The 10,776-nt window shown below is 39.6% G+C and overlaps 1 non-coding gene across 1 annotated transcript; it reads left to right on the plus strand.

Moving 5' to 3' along the window:
* The first annotated feature begins 10,332 nt into the window (after nt 1–10,332).
* LOC131235854 (small nucleolar RNA R71) lies at nt 10,333–10,438 on the plus strand. The gene has a single exon (XR_009166371.1). It is a non-coding gene; the product is annotated as a small nucleolar RNA R71 (small nucleolar RNA).
* The last annotated feature ends 338 nt before the right edge of the window (nt 10,439–10,776 follow it).

The raw sequence follows: 10,776 nt of genomic DNA on the forward strand, positions 1-10,776 counted from the left end.
CTCGATTATGAGTAATTATAAAACAAGGAATCTTTGAATTATGTAAGGTCTAGCGATTCCTATGATTCATTGTTCACTAGTGGGTAGTTCAATGAGAGTGTAGAACATTATCAAATAGTATTTAAAGAAATGTGTGTTCGTGCTTGCGTGCATGCGCACGTGCGTGTGTTGCCATTAATATAATAACCTAGTTTTGTTTACACGAGCTATGGAATGTTAGGATTTTTAAGTGGATTGATGCAATGAAAGGTGAATTAAAGTCCCCAAGCCAAAATAAAGTTTGGAATCTCATTGAGGTGTCAAAGAATCATAAGGCCATCGACTATTAATGGGTTTATAAAATCGAACATAATTTCGTAGATGGCATTAAATGATTCAAACCAAAACTAATGGCAAAATAATACACCCAACACATATGTATCAATTATAAAGAGACATTCTCTCGTCTTTATAAAAGATTCTTTTAAAATAATCATAGCATCGGTGGCCCCTTTTGACGTTGAGTGGATTTCACCACAATGGGTACCCAAACCCATGACCTCGTGTTGAAACTCGGATGTAGTATATGTTCACCACCCCAAGTATAGTGTCGCGATGTAGTAATAATCTTAGTAAGACCGAGGTCGAATCCACGGGGACTGAACCTTGTACGTAATCTAAAAATAACTAGAACTATAGAATTAGAAAAAAATGTAATCTAAATCAGGAGAATGTAAAAGAATAATGGTGAATTAGTAAACAAAAACTTGTAAAATTCAAAGGTAGGAAATTAGGGTTTACAAGGATACACTTGTAGAGATCAGGGAGATCTATGCTTGATTCACGAACACAACTGGAACCACAGTCCTATCTTCATCCAGTTGGAAGATATTTCATTAAAAATCAATTCTGAACTTCCTTTGATCTAAGTCCTCAATGGATGAGAGGTATGAGAACTAGCATTGATTCCATCACAAAACCATGTCCATGAGACAAAGCAAACAATAGAATTTACTAATCCACAAACACTCTGAGATAATTGTGAAGATTAGAAGGATTCCATCATCCAACTATGTCCAAGGGGCGATGGTAAACAACAGGGTTCCTGATTTTATAATCACAATAATGCAAAGAACATGCTCAAAGCTATCGCAGATCCTTTGTAATTTAAGTCACAACAAACTATGAAAAACTAAAAGCATTCCTTATAATCAAACTAGAATCAAAGATAGTTCAACTAAAACATGAATCAAAGCATAGAAAACAACCCGTCACACTACAAGCTTCACCTCTTAGCCCTAGCTAAGAGATTTAGTCAGGCATGACTAAATTAAAATTTCAGGAAAACATAAAAGAAAAATTGAAGAAGAAAGAAGGAGAAGCAAACTCCTGGCTGTCATCCATGATCTCTCTCTCTCTCTCTCTCTCTCTCTCTCTCTCTCTCTCTCCTCTTCTCCTTTTATAGCCAAGGGAGGTCGGCTGGGCGGTGGAAGTCGGTGATGTGCGTAGCCTTTACACAACAAAAACGTAAAGGGTCTTGTGTTTTGACCCATGTTTGGCTTAAAGGGGATCTGATCGAGTGATCTATCCCATTCAGGCTCCTTGGTGGTGGTCGGTTGCTCCATGGGGAAGTTTTGAACGGCCAGGATCATTGGACCGATCCTAGCCATGGACACTGTAACACCCCGTACTTTTTTGTAATCGGATGTTACCATGAGGACTTGAATTAGTATAAACACAATCGCAGCTTATGTCATTATTCACACCACAAGAGAAGTCTATTTTAGTGTCTCAATCACCTTGATAGACAAATCTAAGGGTCCGTTGTCAATATCAAACTCTAGATCATCAAATTCGCAGTCCATTGGCCACATGGCCAAGGAGTTATAATCTATGTTAATTATAACCTAAATGCGTGAGTGACCCTTCACGTCTCCTCTAAATTAGGTAGGGAAGGTTTTAGGACATTGAAAAATCAAGAACCAGATGAGGCCCACTTGGGCTGTGGATCTGCCTCAGGGTCAGATTGGTAGCCCACGTTAAGCGGTCGAAGGTGATGGATGGGCTAGATTTTAGGTAGATATCTTGGTGGACCACTAGGGATCTGTGTTGAAGCGATCCAGCCATTCAAACTCATGATCACTCATTCAAAGGAGATGTAGGGACGACTAGTCATGGAAAAGACTATTTAAATTACCCTAAATTGAATTACAAACCATTAGGTTTGCTCTCAAACAGATTTGGAAGGATCTGACCATCAGATCAGCAAAAATCCATGGTTAAAGTCCAAGAATTTAAAGTATGGCCCACTTGAACTCCAAATCAGCCCCATTATTGGACTTAGGGCCCTATACACATCAAGGAATCAAATGGACGGTCCTGATATCATGAGTGAACCACCAATGGATCAATGATAAATGGCACTCAAAGGCTAATTTTCAGCTGATATGGCCTACCTAAGACTTGGATCGACCTCATTCGTTGGATTGGGCCTATTTTGAGCTGACAAAACATATGAACGGAGTGGATGAGATCACAGACATCACTATGGACCCCCACATTTGCTGCGAATGCACAGAAAATACGTGCACCCGCTGTCCACTGAAACTGGAAGCCCGGTCAAAACGGTTTGACCCGACTCCATTTCAAATGAGGGAAATTTCTTTCTCCCGCCAGCAACGACACTTGAAAATGTCATTCGTTAGTTCGAACGGTGGCCCACCATCATAGATCCCACGTCTCATCCAAATCGTCTGTCTTATAGAGGAATTGAAGGCCTCCCAACCCCCAAAGAATCACACACTGGATCCCACGTGCTGTTGCACAAACGCGGGCGCGATCGGACTGTGTGCAACCACTATTCCAAAAACAGAAATTTCTGTGTTTCTTGCCTTTACACGCTGACAATCCGGGTGCATTGCCTTTAGACCATCCTAGCCGTCCGCTGAAACCCATCCCAGCCCTCCAAAATAGGGCGTTCCCTAGCTAGAGCCTTACTCCCGCCGTTACCACTATTCAAACCCAAGCCCACTAAGAAAGCTCTAATAAATGTTCATTCGGTGGCCCCCACGACGATAAGGGGACCCATACACACCGTCCATACGTTTCTGATCAATGGATTAGCTACCCTCTGATGACCCGCCATTAACGGCTAGGTCATCTCCTCCGTTTAAACAGGAAACCCATCAGCATGGGATGGGCCCCATTTGCCGATCTGGGGCGTCCATTAGGTGGCCCATTGCCGTAGGATTTCATCCATGACAGTGCCAAATGATCACGCGAATAGGATGAGCGGGAATCGCAGACTGGTTGCAACAATAAAACGGTGCTTAGTGAGTCCTTATTCTTGGTGCCGCAACTAATCGACAGATTAGTGTTAATGATTTTAAACGTGGCCAAACCTATAAAAGCCTCCTTTTAGGGCATTCCTTGCCAAAAAACAAAAGAAATGAGAGAGAAGAGAAAGCGTCGTTTCGCCCTTCTCGCACCCCTGTCAAAAAGAGAGAGAGAGAGAAAGAGGAGAAAGATCAGAGGAGAAGAGAGAAACAGAAGAAGGTGGAAGAAGGAGGAGAGATGCGGACGCCTTCCTCAGGTGGCTGCCACATTGGTGATAATGTTCTACACTCTCTTGCGTTTGAACGTACTCCTCTTGTGATCGTGTGCATGGTGGGACATGGTCACCATGGTTGTAGTCGAAATCTCCTCCTGGTTCGAATGGACGGTTTAGATCATCGGAACGGTCCATGGTGGTGGGCCACTAGGCATCACAGCGGAAAGACGTCCGCTGCATGCGTAAAACGTTGGGTCAACCAATTTTTGACCAGGTCTCTAGTCTAGTGCGGTGCCGGTGTGCGTGCACTATGCGCGCGCACATCCTCAAGTGGAGTCCACCATGATATTCATGAGAAATCCGCTCCGTTCTTCCAGTTTTCCATCCAATTTAAGGGGTTGAACCAAAATTCAAGCATATCCAAAGATCAGGTGGGCCCCAGATTAGTGATTTATGGCTTATTTTGTTCATTGGACCACTTCTACAAAGATCCAATGGCTGAAATTTTACATGTACAGTTACTTTATGATCCTCAGGCCAGATATAAAGTTTCAAGCCAAACGAATGGTGGGAACCCTGTAATCTTGCATTCATGACGATTTTCAGACTTTTTCATCTTCAATTACTTGATTTTCTCGGATCTTTGATGTGTGAATTCTTCGATCTCGGTCCCTTAAGATCCGTCCCTTGCCTTGGTGATTCTTAAAAATTGAATCCATGCCTTTAACACTCTTTTTCAGTCGAAGCTCCTAAATTCACTTTGCAATAAAAACATGATTAAAATAAAATATTAAACATTATCATATATGTAAAACCAAGTAATAACTGGGGTCTAATATGCAATATTTGACCCTCAACACAATCCCTAACCAGCATTTTGCTAGTCTCGAGCAAAGTATGTGAAAAATATTTTAAGAATTACAAGACAATTTCTATAAACTTGACTGATTTTTAAAAAATAAGCTAAATACTAGAATTCTAAAATGCATTAATGTTGAGCATTACCTTCTCTTAAACTCAAGCGTACGGTAAACTTCATGGTCAAGTTCAAAGTATTAATCCATCGATTAGAACAATTCTAAACATTGAGTTCCATGGGTGTATAGTGTAACTTCGGCTTATTATCATTAAGAGTCCAATCACCCATTTTCATGATAACATTGATAATCAAACAGAGCATTCCTGGATAACTCAACCTAAACCGAAACTTGCCTTACAGTTCAGCCTATTTATTTTTCCAGCTTTTGATTTTTCCATCGATGGCTTCATGATGTGTCAACCTTTTTAAAGATCTTTAATAGGTAGATGTTTTCGAACACAACTGTTTTTTTAGTTGGGTATTCTTTTTTTTTTTTTCAATGAATATGATGGACAAATTTCTCAGGTTGGTTCCTTTCATGGCTAGTGATTATCAGGTTAACAATTCAATATTGAACTGAAGCTTTAATGTGTAAGCTAGGTGTGACATGTGAAATCATGACTCAATCATTATTTAAAACTATTAATTATGGATTAATAATTCGAACTTAACTGTGAAATCCAACAGATAACTGAATCTAAGAGTCATAAATAACCAACATTAAGTATCTTATACTTTTAAATCAAAGATGGCCTTCAAAATTACTTCGAATTCACAAGAATTTTCAGAAAAAAATTTTAAAATTTTAAAATTTCTGCTCAAGACTAAGAAAATACTGATTAGGTAACCTAATCAAATATTGATTAGGTAACCTAATCTCCCTTCCCCAACCTAAAATCTACATTGTCCTTAATGTAAGAAGATATAAGCATGCAATGCATGTGAGCAACGGAATTGAAGGAGAAGTAACGGAAAGATAGTACCTGATGAAGGAGTTATACGAATTTTTCCAAAGAGATCTTAGCATGAAAGTGGGTCAGCACAAGAGTGAAACCACAAAAACAAACTATCCTAGAACAAATGGAAAGAAAATTATCCTAATGGCATACAATCGACTATCATAGAATGACAAAAAGTAAACTACCTTAGTCCTATGAAAGCAGTAAACCTACCTATATGTCCGTTAGACTAGAAGGTCAATCCTGGTACATAGCATCCATCAGAGGTATGAACATGTCCTCTGAATCAAATTTCTCGACAAATAGCTTTAATCGATGTCCATTCACTTTAAACTCATTGCCATTGTTTGTATTTTGAATCTCGATAGCCCCACGAGGATAAACATTGATAACAGTAAAAGGGTCGGTCCAACGAGATCGGAGCTTACCCGAGAAGAGATGTAATGGAGAATTATACAAAAGGACTTTCTGACATGGCATAAATGATTTTTGAAGAATGTGTTGGTTATGGAATGCCTTCATCCTATCCTTATAAATTCTCGAGTTCGCATACGTTTCATGCCGGATTTCTTTAAGTTCATTTAACTGAAGTTTGCGTAGCGAGCCAGCGTTGTCCAGATTGAAGTTCAGATTTTTGATTGCCCAGTAGGCTCTATAGTCCAATTCCACAGGCAAGTGATAAGCCTTCCCAAAGACAAGTCTAAAGGGAGACATTCCAATAGGGGTTTTAAATGCAGTACGGTAAGCCTATAAAGCATCGGTTAATCGGATTGACCAATCATTTCGATCAGGATTAACCGTTTTCTCCAAAATGTGTTTGATCTCCCTATTTGAAATCTCAGCATGCCCACTTGTTCGTGGGTGGTATGGAGTGCTCACTTTGTGGGAGATGCCATATTTCTTTATTAAATTCGTGAATGTCCTATTATAAAAATGTGAGCCTCCATCACTAATGATGACTTGACGCATTCCAAATTGAGAAAGGATGTTTTCTTTTAAAAATTTAATGACCGTTCGATGGTTATTGTTCCGACACGGAATCGCTTCGACCCATTTAGTGACATAGTCTACGGCAAGCAAAATATATAGATTTCTAAAGGATTGGGGGTATGGTCCTATGAAATCGATGCCCCAGTAATCAAATGCTTTGATAATAAGAATGGAGTTCAAGGGCATCATATTCCGATGGGACAATGCTCTCAATTTCTGACAACGCTCACAAGCTTTGCAAAACTCATGAGTGTCCCTGAACATAGTGGGCTAGTAAAAGCCACACTGTAAAATCTTGGCCATGGTCTTTTAAGCAGAAAAGTCACCACCACAGGCCTGAGAGTGATAGAAGAAGATGACACTTTGACGTTCATTATCTGGCACACATCTCCTTAAGATTTATTCTGGGTAATATTTAAACAAATATTGATCATCTCAGAAGAATTTGCGCACCTTAGTGAAAATTTTCTTCTTATCTTGCGCAGTCCAATGTGTTGGTGTAAAACCTATGGCAAGATATTTAGCAATATCAGCAAACCAAGGTGAATGGGAGACTTTGAACAATTGTTCGTCAGGGAACATGTCATTTATGTGTGTCATCTTAAGGGAATCAGAGAGATCAACGCGAGAAAGATGGTCAGCCACTACGTTCTCTACTCCCCTTTTATCTTTTATTTCTAAATCGAATTCTTGGAGTAGGAGGATCCATCTTATCAGGCGGGGCTTAGCATCGTTCTTAGAAAGAAGATACTTGAGTGCCACATGATCTGTGTAAATGACGATCTTGGATCTAATCAAGTAGGATCTAAATTGTTCCAAAGCGAACACTACGGCTAAGAGTTCCTTTTTCATAGTTGAGTAGTTCACTTGGGCAGGATTTAGAGTTCTACTTACGTAATGAATAACGTAGGGCTTCTTTTCTTTTCTCTGGCCTAAGACCACCCCAAGAGCATAGTCGGACGTGTCGCACATAAGTTCAAAAGGAAGGCTCCAATCGGCTGGTTACATGATAGGTGCAGTGGTTAACATGCCCTTAAGCTTAGTGAAAGCTTCCTGACATTGCTTAGTCCACTCATATGGTGCATCCTTTTGAAGTAGATTACATAGAGGACAAGAGAGGAGACTAAAGTCCTTTATGAATCTCCTATAAAAACTGGTGTGTCCTACGAAGGATCACACGTCTCATATGTTCTTGAGTGGAGGTAGTTAGAGATAAGATCAATTTTTACCTTATCTACTTTGATTCCTTTGGACGAGATGATATGTCCAAGGACAATTCCCTTACAACCAATGAAATGACACTTCTCTTAATTGAGTACCAAATTCTTTTCTTCACATCTTTTCAGCACACATTTAAGATTCTTTAAGCAATCGCTGAAAGATGGGCCGAAGATAGAGAAGTCATCTATGAAGACCTCTAGATATTGCCCCACCATGTTAGAAAAAATACTCATCGTACATCACTGAAAAGTGGCAGGAGCATTACATAGTTTGAATGACATCCTTTGGTAAATAAAGGTACTGTAAGGACAATGTGGGCTTTTCCTGATCTTCAGGAGCTATCTTTATCTGGTTGTAGCCCGAATACCCTTCAAGGAAACAATAATATGAGTGACCAGCTAGTTTTTCTAAGATTTGATCAATGAAGGGCAAAGGAAAGTGGTCTTTTCTCGTGACAGTATTTAACTTCCTATAGTCAATACACATTCTCCAACCAGTAATAACTCTAGTTGGCACGAGTTCATTGTTGGCATTGGCTACGATGGTGATTCCAAACTTCTTAGGAACCACCTGAGATGGACTCACCCATTGACTATCGGATATAGGGTATATGATACCCACATCCAATAGTTTAAGAACCTTAGCTTTAACCACTTCCTTCATGTTTGGATTTACTCTACGTTGTAATTGCTGTGAGGTCTTTGCATTATTTTCGAGATAAATGCGGTGAGTACAAATTGAAGGGTCAAATCCTTTGAGGTCCGCAATCGTCCATCCAAGGGCTCCCTTATGCTCAATGAGAGTAGATATGAGCATACTCTCCTGTTCTTACTTAAGGTGGGAAGAAATCACCACTGGGTATATCTCATCTTGACCTAAATAGACATATTTTAAATCAGAGAGCAAAGGCTTTAGGTTAAGCTTCGGTGCCTTGAAGTTAGACGGTAGAGGCACTACATTAGTTTGGGACAACTCTTCAAATTGTGGCCTCCACCGGTTAACTCCAAGTACCGGCGCAGTATCAAGCATGACACACATCTCCCTAATCATGTCATTATCAAAATCATGGGAGTGGGCTAGGCACATTTCTAGAAGGTCAGAGGATAAGGTCAAAGGTGTTATATCTTCAACGAAAGAGTCAATTATGTTAATGTCGTGGAAATCATCATCATCCTTTAACTATCTGCCTATGTTAACAAAGATATTTAGCTCCAATGTCATATTCCCGAAAGACATACTTATGACTCCATTTCTGCAATTAATGATTGTATTTGAAGTGGCAAGAAATGGGCGACCAAGAATGACGAAAATTTGAGTGCTCATGTTACTGATGGGTCCGTATCCAAGACGATAAAATCTATTGGGTAGTAGAATTTGTTAACCTGGACCAACACATTTTTAATTATCCCTCTTGATACATGAACTGAGCGATTAACAAGTTATAATGTGGTTAGGGTGGGTTTTAATTCACCCAAACCTAATTGTTTGTACACTGAGTAGGGAATCAGATTTATGTTCGCTCCTAAGTCAAGAAGTGCGTGCTCAATTCGGTAGTTCCCAATTACACAAGGTATGGTTGGGCTACCGGGATCCTTGAATTTTTGTGGCACATCTTGCTTTAGGATGAGACTCACTTTCTCAGTTAAGAAGATTTTCTTTTGAATATTTTGCCGTCTTTTGGTCGTACACAAGTCTTTTGGTCGTACACAAGTCTTTCAGGAATTTAGCATATAAAGCTATTTGTTTAACCGCATCTAGTAGAGGAATATTGACCTTCACTTATTTCAACTCCTCTAGAATGTCCAAAGAGTTAGAGAGAGGTTTTGGTGCAACCAACCGTTGGGAAAATGGAGCAACTGGCTTGCCTTGAAGTTCCGGTTCTAGTTCCTGTAGGGCATGGCTAGATATATCATTATTGTCCTCTTTCGGATCCTTAGGTTTTTTAGTCCTAATCGGAATGGTCTTATCAATGGTCTTCCCACTCCTAAGAGTGGTGATAGATTTAGCTTACTCCATTTGATTTGAAGAGCTTGGGTTGCTAACTTCATATTGTGGTTTTGGATTGGGAAAAGGTTGAGCTGGGAGGCTCCCTTTATTCCCAATCACACTTTTAGTCTCAAGTCCTTATATGACATTTGTGAGGTCTTGAAAGGCTTGTAGCATACCTTAATTGAAAATCTTTTACTTTTGAAGATGTTTTAGAACTAGGACCTCTTGAGGTTTCTTTGAATGTGGAATTTGATTGAAGAAACCTCAAGGGGTAGCAGTTTGTCCATTCCTCCTACTGAAGTTTGGATGATTTCTCCAACTAGGATTGTATGTATTAGAGGTGGGTCCATTGAAAGGTCGTTGGTAATTGTTCACGGCATTGGATTGCTCATTCAACACCTCTTGAAAAACAGGTATCGTTGGACAATTTTCAGTTGTGTGAACGTTGCAAGCACATATGCCACAAACAGTTTCCTTAACCTTATCCTTCTTTAATTCCATGGCCTCGAATTTCCTTATGAGATTAGACACTTTTAGTATTAATATCATCATCCTCTTTCAGAAGGTATAATCCGTCATTCTCCTTTGATTGAGTGGGCCTAGAAGTGGTGCTTAATTTTGGGTAAGTGTCTCATGATTGTGTGTTTTCAGCAAGTCTGTCCAAGTAATCCCACACATCATTGACATTTTTATTCATGAATTCCCCATTGCACATTGTCTCAACTAATTGGCACGTGGAAGATGTCAGTTCATCATAGAAAAAGTGTGTAATGCGCCACGTTTCAAAACCGTGTTGTGGGCATGAATTGACAAGATCCTTGAACCTTTCCCAACATTGAAAGAATGTTTCATCCTCCTTTTGAGCGAAGTTATGATTGATTTTTTAAGGGTGTTCGTTTTATGATATGGAAAAAAATTTCTTTATGAACTCCCTTATTATGTCATTTTATGTGCCAATAGATCTGGGATGTAGTGAATACAACCACGTCTTAGCTTTCTCTTTTAAAGAAAAGGAAAAAAGTTTCAGTCTAACTGTGTCCCCATACACGTTAGAAAAATATAAAGTGGCTATAATGTCATCAAACTCTTTCAAGTGTAGATATGGACTTTTAGATTCAAGTCCATGAAATTTTAGAAGGAGTTGAATCACCCATAGCTTGATATCCATGTGTCTCGTATTCTCTGAAAAAACCATGCATGAGAGCATGCTCACCCCTGCCGGTTGTAAA

The sequence above is a fragment of the Magnolia sinica genome, chromosome 19 (assembly GCF_029962835.1).
Source record: "Magnolia sinica isolate HGM2019 chromosome 19, MsV1, whole genome shotgun sequence".
NCBI lineage: Eukaryota > Viridiplantae > Streptophyta > Magnoliopsida > Magnoliales > Magnoliaceae > Magnolia > Magnolia sinica.